Here is a 10,074-nt window from a genome sequence, read left to right as displayed (position 1 = left end):
TCCATGACCTAACAGTAAAACATAAATTATAAAAATCTTAGAAGAAACCATAGGAAAAATCTTCACAACATTGATTTGTCAATAATTTCTTGGATATAACACCAAAAGTACAGGCAGCAAAATAGCAAAGAGACAAATTAGACTTCATGAAAACTAAAAAATTTTCTGCATCAAATGACATTATCAAAAGAATCAATAGGCAGTCAATCAAATGGAAGAAAATATTTCCAAATCACATATTTGTCAAAAGATTAATATTCATTAGTGTTCTGTAGTTTTCATTGTAGAGGTCTTTTACATCTTTTGTTAGATAGATTCATTCCCAAGTTTTTTTTTTTTTAGGCTATTCTGAATGGGGTAGTATTCCTAATATTTCTTTCAGAGGATTCATCGCTTATGAATAGAAATGCAAGAAATTAAAGAAAACCTTAGAAGATGGAAAGATCTCCCATGTTCGTGGATAGGCAGAATTAATATTATCAAAAATCCATACTACCAAAAGCACTATACAAATTCAATGCACTTTCAATTAAAATCCCAATGACATAGAAATAGAAAAAGCAATCATAAATTCATTTGGAAGAGTAAGAGACCCAGAATAGCCAAAGCAATCCTTAGCAGGAAGAGCAAAGCAGGAGGTATCACAACACCAGAACTTCAACTATACTACAGAGTAATAATAACAAAAATGGCATGGTATTGGCACCAAAATAGACAGGTAGACCAATGGTACAGAAAAGAGGACACAGAGACAAACCCACATAATTACAGTTATCTTGTACTAGACAAAGGTGCCAAAAACATACAATGGAGAAAAGATAGCCTCTTCAACAAATGGTGCTGGAAAAACTGGAAATCCATATGAAGCAAAATGAAATTAAACCCCTATCTCTCACCCAGTAAAAAACTCAACTCAAAATGAATCAAGGACCTAGGAATTAGACCAGAGACCCTGCACCAAGTAGAAGAAAAAGTAGGTCCAAATCTTCATCATGTCAGCTTAGGATCAGACTTCCTTAACATGACTCCCAAAGCACAAGAAATAAAAGCAGGAATCGATAAATGGGATAGATTCAAACTAAAAAACTTTTTCTCAGCAAAGGAAACAAACAACAATGTAAAGAGAGAGCCTACAGAGTGGGAGAAAATCTTTGCCACACGTACTTGAGATAGAGCACTAATCTCCAGAATTTATAAAGAACTCAAAAAACTTAACACCAAAAATACAAATAACCTAATCAATAAATGGGCTAAGGAAATGAGCAGACACTTCACAGAAGAACCCCTTTCCTCTTGAAAGAGAATAGGAAACGCTCCTAATCCCACAAGAGAGGATACTGGGGCACAGTAATTTAATAGAGAGAATGCCAAGTTTCTTATAAAACGAGGAGTGAGGTCAGGAAACAGAGAGATTTGTAATAAAATGGGAAACACCTAAGGTACAAGCAAGAGTCAACATGACCTATGGGGAGAGCCTGCTACTGAGTAGCAGCTTGGACCAAGGATCAGCTTGACTTGGTCTAGGTCTGTATGCCCAGAGTGGGAGCAGGAGCTGGGAAATTGATACTGGCTCACACATTTACCTCAGGTCCCCTGGCTGCGTGAGTGTTGTCCTCTCCTCAAGGAGAAACTTTAGCTCTTCAGGGAACACAGATAATACGATAGAGATCAGGCAGCCAAACTTGTGTGGTTAAAAATGCTTTGTGGATACAAGAATTAGCTTGTTGGACCAAGGTGACTCAGAGGGTCTGGCATCTTCCCAAGAAAAGGCAGACATTCCAAGGAGGACAGCCTGGATCTTTGACATTCTTGTTTATGCATTGCACCCTAAAAGTCACAAAAGTGTGAGTTTGTTGAATTCTTTGGAACATAATAAAAAGTAATAAGTCCTTCCACATTAGAAGAGCTATGGAAGGGTCCAGGAAACTGGGTTCCTAATAACAAACGTGCCAAAGATAGGCAAGGGAAGCTGCTGTGAACCTGTCCCTACTTATCCTCCGTCCCCACCTGGAAGCCCAGTGTGTACTCTGCCCTGCCCACCAGCAGCCTTTCTCCACTGCTTCAGGTGTATCACCAAAGAGTCAAGAAGAGGAAATGGCTCCCTTGCTCAGGACCAATAACCAGGGATGAGTCAGGGGATAAGTAGGATGTTAGTGAGGGGTGGGGGGTTATGGGATGAGGCCAGCAGGAAACAAATCTCATTAAAGAAGATACCAAAAACATTCCAAAAATAAAATAGGTGATGTATTAAACATCCGTATACTTAAAATTCAGATTTGTCCAAATCTTACTTGCTTCAATTTTTTTCTTTTAAATTCCTTGATTTTTTTCCCAAAAAATTTTAAGAAAAATTATAGTTTATAGATACACCCAAGGCCCCTGTGCATCCCTTCTCAAACCAATTCCCTCCATTGCTTCCTCCTCAGAGATTAATAACCATTATTCCTATTTGTATGTTTATCTTTCTCATGCAGGTCTTTAATTTTTGGTATATGTTTGCATCCAGAAATAATACCCAGTGTTGTTTTTCAGGTTTTTGAAATTTACTTAAACGAAGTCCTGTTCTAGCAGTAATCATTCTTTTTTTTTTTTTTTTTAAGGGACAGAAAATACTTTGGTATAAAAGTGCTTTGCATTTTCTTTTCCTCCTTCCTCCCTTAAATTTTTTTTTATGCAATATTGTGTTTTTGAGTTTTATTCATTTTGATAGTTACAGCTGAGATTTATCCAGTTTATCTATTTTACAGTATTCTATTGAATAAATGTACTATAACTTCTATATCCATTTTTTACCACTGATGGACATCTGTTTTCAATTTTTTTCATTTACAAAAAATACTACCATAAACATTTTATGTGGTTCATTATGTGTAAGAGCAATATATAAATAAATAAATATATATATACATACATACATATATATATATATATATATATATTTTTGGTACTGGGGATTGAACCTAGGGGCACTTAATCACTGAGCCACATCCCCAGTCCTTTTTAATATTTTATTTAGAGACAGGATCTCACTGAGTTGCTTAGGGCCTCACTAAGTGGCTGAGGCTGGCTTTGAACTCAGGATCCTCCTGCTTCAGGCTCCCACACTGCTGGGATTCCAGGGGTGTGCCACCGTGCCTGGCAAGTGCAATATTTTCTTAATGACGTAGAACAGAAAGTAGAATTTTAGGTTGGTATCATTGAAATACTAATGGGTGTTTCAAACTTTCCCATTAGTTCCAGGAGAGAGGGAATACATGTCTTTTGTTCACCATAGTGTCCCCTGTACCTATTCATTGCTTAGAAGAGAAGGCGCTTGATAATTATTTGTTAAGTAAATAAATGAATGAATATTTGATTTTTGTTCACCTAAACCATAAAAGGACTCCTCTGGCCTGCTTGTCTCTGATCTGCACTTGGACGTGAGAGTGATACATGGTGCCACCAGGATAGATCTGTGCAAATCTCCTGTGCTGCGTCCTCCGTGTGCTTTCTCCTCTGTCTTTTGCAAACACTTGGGATGTTCCCTGTGGTGAGCGAGCTGTGCCATTTACCTAGACCAGCAGGTCTGCCTCTTTCCACAATGTCAGCAGCTGCATCAGTTTCTCAGCTTCACTTCACCAAGTACTCCTGGTTTCATATGGCCATTGTGACTATGGCAAGCGGTTCTTTAATCCATTCCAGTCTTAATTACTAATATCTGTAACACTCAAATCACACATCACACTTCACCCACCGGTAACTAGATTATAGAAAGGCTAAGGAAGGCTTAAGGAGGTCACAGGATTTTAAGGGGCAGTATAAAAAGCAAAGTCCCTGCAGGTGGTCCCTTGTGGAATGACAGGTTACTTATTGGCATGTCAGCTAAGGGGTTCAAATGATTTTGAAGCGAGGAGCATCAAATGGCAGGGAGGAATCATACTGAGCTGAAGTCCAAGGACAGAAGGAAGTTTATTGCCTGGTGAATCTCCAGGGCAGAAGCTTTGGCCTGTACACCAGGTGGTCCATGATAAGGAGAAGGGTTAGGGTCCCTGTGCCATAGTCTTACTGCTCCTCCTTTTCTATGTGTCTGGAGAGGGGCTGCATCATTTGTTAGTCTGTTTCTTTTCTTTTTTTTTTTTAATATTTAGTTGCAGGTGGACACAGTACCTTTATTTTATTTTCATGTGGTGCTGAGGTTCGAATCTAGGGCCTCACTCGTGCTAGGCAAGTGCTCTACCACCGAGCCACAACCCCAGGCCCTTGTTGGTCTGTTTCTGACAAGCTCACAAGCCTGGTTACTAGGGTAGGGTTTTCATAAGTCCATGTGTCTATGTGCCCCTGGTTTAATTCACTAAGTTCATCGGTGATCATTTTTATTAGCACAAATACGTTGTGTATCAGTCTGTCTTATGCTTTTGCTGTGCAGGGGTTGGTTCTTGGGAAGTTCTGCATGCCCCACATTTGGTGGTTATCCACTTGAACAGACAAGGTGCCAGGTCATTCTGCTTCAGCAGTTGTACTCAAAACGGAATAGCTCAGGGCAAGCTGCTGCTCCATATAAAGCGGAGCAACTCAGGGCAGGGCACAGCCTGAAAGCAGCTGCTTGTATACAAAAGGGAACAGGTCGCAGCCTGTGCTCTTCATGTTGAACTGGCGGAACCGCGTAAGTGAGGAAGTCTGACCCCTGAGTCACTGACAGCGAGCGATCTCCCACTGCTCAGACACATGTTTTGGACTGTATAGGGATTAAAGGTAAACTACAGTTAAGATACTGAGATTTAGGATTATCTGTTATAGAATCTAGTGTTACCCTAATATTGGGACAATGGCTATCTTACTTATGAGCAATCTCCTTGATGCTTGGCAGTTGGCAGCACATCTTGAACATTAAATATTGTTCAATATTGTTGAAGGGAAGAAGTGAAAGAGGAAGGAGAAAGTTATATTTCCAGAGTTCTGCAATCATCTCGCCATGGATCTAACTGCTGCTGCTTCTCCTTCTTGTTTTTTTTTTTTTTTTTTTAATACAGAATACTTCACCAATTTGTGTGTCATCTTGGCACAGGGGCCATGCTAATCTTCTCTGTATTGTTCCAATTTCAGTATATGTGCTACCCAAGCAAGCACAGAGCTAGTTTTTTTGCACCATCGCATCTCCATTTTCCTCCTCCCTATTTCTTTCTATGCTAAAAAGACAATCAGAATCATCATTTGGGTATCTGTCAAATCTGGTTCAAGGAATTCTTAATTTTGGTAAATATACTTTGGGTAAACTTAGTTTTAAAAATATCAGCAAGTTAATTAGATGAATCTTAAACTATTATTTCAAAAAATGAGATTAAAACCTTTTGTAAATATAATCATGATAATGAATTCACCCCTTACTAACATGTAATAGCATGGGTAATAGTCAAACCTAACATACCTGCAATTTGAGGCAAGAGAATTTTTCAAGTAAGTCATTTAGAAAACAAGGATATTATTTACTTTGTAAACATGTATGCTATTAGATATATATTACCAGCAGGAAGAAAATTTGTGGTAGGAACTTCTAGTGCTTATCCTATTCTGTTTGCTTCTCCTTCCTGGGCACCTGGAAAACTACACATTCAGCTTCTTTCCAGGGAGACAGAGCACTGTGATTAGTCCTAGTCAATGTGAGTAAAAGTTGTGTCTTACTTGTGGGCAGAGGTAGTTAAGAAGCCTCTGTATGATCTTGATTGTTCTCTCTTCTCTTTATTTGATTTGCATGAGCAAGAAATAAACCTTGGCTGTGTTATTTTGCAGGTTGATGTGTTGGCAAGGAGTAGCATCACCTCACCTAGCTGAAGAGGGTTACTGAAGAAGCAGTGCATGCCAAATACTTTCTTCACTAGTCTCGTGAGGAGAGCGAACATGCCAAGAAACTGATGAAGTTGCAGCAACGAGATGGCCAAATCTTCCTTTAGGATATCAAGAAACCAGACTGTGATGCCTGGGAGAGTGGACTCCATGCAATGGAATGTGCCTTACACTTGGAGAAAAGTGTGAATCAGTCACTTCTGGAACTGCGCAAACTGGCCACTGACAAAAATGATCCCCACGTGGGTGACTTCATTGAGACGTATTGCCTGAATGAGCAGGTGAAATCCATCAAAGAACTGGGTGACCATGTAACCAACTTGCACCAGGCAGGAACCCCAGAACCTGGCATGATAGAGTATCTCTTTGACAAGCACACCCTGGGAGACAGTGATAATGAGTTCTAAACCTTAGGCTGACTTCCCCATAGCCATGGAAGTGACTTCCCTGGTCACCAAGGCAGTACATACATGTTGGAGTTACCTTTGCCTTTTCTATAAGTTGTACCAAAACATTCATTTATGTTCCTTAATTTGTACTATGATTCTTTCAAATAAAGAAATTGGGCACCCCCTCCTCAAAAAAAAAAAAAAAAAAAAAAAAAAGAAACGAAAAAAAAAAAAAAAAAAGAAAAGAAAAGAAAAGAAAAAGAAAGAAGCAGTTCATACAGAACCAGACACATTTACTTCCCAGATAACCTGTGGACTTTTTGACTGATCTACATACTAGTCCTGGATGAAAGGATTCAACTATGTGTTTCAGGCTCAAGATATCAAGGCAAAAGGTTCAGGAAGGGCAACTGTAGTTGTTGCTCAGGATAAAGGGCGCTGGCACAGTTACACAGTTAAAACCAGTACATTGAAATTCCAGACCCATTTGAATCCACACCTCATTCTGTGACCTGTGGCCACAGAGATTTAATCTTCACTGTGGTTCCTTTTCCTGTATTAAGATTACATTAAACGTAATTGGAAAGCCATCCGCCAAGCACAGGCAGATATAGCTTTCAGGGCAGTTCAGTATTCAGCCACGCTGGAGGCGTATCAGCGTATCACCAGAGAACACACTGCTTCCCCAAATTATTTGCTCTCATATTAAAAATGCTGCTATACATGCCTTATTAAAGATTTATTCTGTTGTAATGTAATCCTATTATCTTGAAAATCTGTGCATTGTGGTCTGATTTTTTTTTTTCTCCTTGCTGTTAAATACTGTGCCTTTTGTTGCTATTCTTTGAGTTTTAATCTCATTTCAGTGTGATCATGTATAGCCACTTCCTCGTGGGAGGACTTCCTTCTCTTTCATCCTTTTCAAATACAGGTGGACAAAAGATATTCTTTCAATGTAAAATCTAAAACTCAGAGCCACCAAGGAAAACCACTGGGGTTTTTGGGCAATTTGTCATGGCATGCCTTTGCAAATAAAGTTGATTTTCCTATATCCTAATTGATTTAGACAGGCTGAATTTGGAGGTCTGAATATTTGAATTTGACCTTAATTGTTTTTGGGAACTGCTCCTCTCAGTAGAAGTCACAGTCTTGACTTATTGTACAATTACAAGGTAAAGGGAAGGCTGCTGATAGAAAGAATGGAAAATTCCACATGGGCAATCTAGCATGGGAAAATGTAGGAGCAAACCAAGTTATGTATAAACAGAAGCCCTGTTAGCGAGGCAGTAGCTCTCACTTTCAGATTTCAACAGGCAGTAAACATCCATTCAGGCTCCAGAGTACACATTGGGTCTGTGCATTTTTTCGTTGTCAGTCTGTCTCCCTTAGTAGCTGTTCCCAATCCCATTCCTGGTGGTCTGGTTTCCATATTCTGAAGTTAAGCAAACGCTTGGGTCTGTTGGTACTACTACACACAAATAATCCTAACTAGCCCTTTCCTTTCCTAATTTTGCAGAGATTCAAAATGAATCTCAGCAAATTAAAAACAAATTAAACAATAAAAACAAATTAAAAAATAAAAACAAAAGAGAGAGGAAAAGATATAATAAGGGATTCACTAGGTCAAAGGTCACCATGCAAAGATTCCTTAGAAGCCCATTCTGCTGTTGGTGGTGCCTCGGCTTACTCTTCGTTAAGGAAATGAAGGTTCTCAGAGGTTGTGAGGGTTCATCTTGCTATCCTGCCCGCCTACCTTTGCATCCTGCTCTTTCCTTAGCTTTGGATAAACTCTTGATGCCGCTTCATCTCTCTCCTCCTTCAAACTGTGAATGTCCCTGAATGTCCCCTCGATCTGGCATCACCAACACTTACCCCCTTGAATTGCTCTGACATACAAACTTTCTTTCCTTTCTGTCCCCATCACTCCATCCACTGCCTCATTTCTCCCCACTATTATTTATAGCTGTATTTCTCAAGGTCTTCAAGTTGCCTCATCTCAGCAAACCTGCAGGCTTCTATTCAAAACCTCCACTTACCTCTCTGGCTCTGGTCACAACTTTTGTGTTCTTTTGCAGGATTCAGGATCTATATTCAACTGGTTTGTACCAGTTTGGCTATGCCAGTTGTTCTAATGCACTCATGCATTGCTTAATCATGGGGATACCTTCTGAGAAGGTGCCATTAGGTGATTATGTCATCGTGTGAACCTTGCAGAGTGCACTTACACAAACCTAGATGGCCTAGGTCAATCACTCAAGTGGCTTTTGAGGCAATCAAGAGACCTGGTAAACATGAAGTATGGGCTGCTACGGGTGTAACACGGCATGCTGATTTAGAGTAAACTGTTTTTTTTTTTTTCTTTTTAAATAGTTTTATTTCTTTTTAATTAAGTAGAAGGAATACCATCTAAAATAATGACAGTAAATTTGTAAGCCAGTAACCTAGTAATTAACTGCCACTATCAAGTGTTATGTACTAAATGTGATTGCACGTGCTGTATTTTTATACAATTGGCATCACAGAAGGTTTGTTTATGCCATTATCATAACAACAGACAGTAATGTATTGTGCTGCGACATTACTATGGCTACGATGTTATACAGAGCATGATGGTATTGAAATATTTCAAACCAGTTCTAAACAGTTACTCGACTGAGCCACCCCTGCCTCAGTCCTCCTACTGTCTTGGCTCCTGCTAAATATGTGCTTAAATCAGCAAGGGAAGGGTTAACATGACCCACAGTGGGGTTGCCACTGGCATCTGTTCTCAACGTGTCAGTCCCCGAACTTCCTTGGAAACCCTGTTAGGCTAGGCAATCTCCCCAGAGAAGTCAGAAAACTTGTTTTTTGTCAGATTGTCTGATCCAATCTGTAGACATTCTGAAGGCTTCCCAGGGTAATGCTGCATATTGCTGGGTGGAGTGATTGAACAGGTTGCCTAGCAGTAGGGAAGAGCTCCTAGGGCCACCAGTTAGCATCCATCTCCTCTTTAAAAGGTTTACCTTCCCATTTATCACCCTTCGCTCATTGCCTAGCAGTGCGTGCACCCTCTCTCTTTTCTCCACTCAGAAATGGCAATGAGAGAAAATTAAGTTTGGGAAGCAGACTGTGTAGGAGCTGTATGGGAGGGAGCTATGGGAATTCCAGACCCCCGTCCTGGAGTGATCCCTAAAAGCCCAGACCACACTGTGGTTTCCAAGCTCCCCCCATGACAGAAGACAAAGGATGTATTCTTCCCCTCTTCTCCCCAGCATAAGGGAAGATGAACTCTAATTGTCAGAGACAACCCTGTCCTCTAGGGCTCTTTTCTCAGTCTAGCTCCACCGGCAAGAGGGAAGAGTGATGAAAGACAGCTGTCTTCCAATCGTGACTGCATAGATTGGGAGATGATCATGGAGAACAGGGAGAGGCTCCGGCCAGAGACAATATGGAAGCAGAAGGGTTTGGAGAGACTGCCTCTTAGAGATGGCCAGGTAGTACCAAAAGCTGTCGTGGTCATTATTCCCACTAGATTACACATATGGTATGCGTTCAGTTCAAATGGGCACAACTTGGAGACTCACAGGTTCATTTTATTTTCATTTAAAAATAGTTCTAAGAGGGCTGGGGATATGGCTCAGTTGGTAGAGTGCTTGCCTTTCATGCACAAGCCCCTGGGTTCAATCCCTAGCACCACCAAAAAAAAAAAAATAGTTCTAAGAAAAAGTAATACTGAACCCTTGGAAAGGTGGAAATGGGTGTTCTGTCCCTGACTTTAAGGACTAGCATGCAAGAATATCTGAGAGCAACAAACAGCCTGACAAAAAGATATAGAATTGTTACTGTGGCTGTTCTTTTGTGTAAAATGGATACTGAATGCTGGGGA

General features: G+C 40.1%; 1 non-coding gene across 1 annotated transcript; it reads right to left on the bottom strand.

Annotated features, from left to right (window-relative positions):
* Positions 1-4,999: 4,999 nt before the first annotated feature.
* On the bottom strand, positions 5,000-5,106 carry LOC124984182 (U6 spliceosomal RNA). Its single transcript, XR_007108636.1, has one exon. It is a non-coding gene; the product is annotated as a U6 spliceosomal RNA (small nuclear RNA).
* Positions 5,107-10,074: the final 4,968 nt, after the last annotated feature.

The sequence above is a fragment of the Sciurus carolinensis genome, chromosome 4, assembly GCF_902686445.1.
Source record: "Sciurus carolinensis chromosome 4, mSciCar1.2, whole genome shotgun sequence".
NCBI classification, from domain to species: Eukaryota; Metazoa; Chordata; class Mammalia; order Rodentia; family Sciuridae; genus Sciurus; species Sciurus carolinensis.
This window is presented reverse-complemented; position numbering and strand designations above follow the sequence as displayed.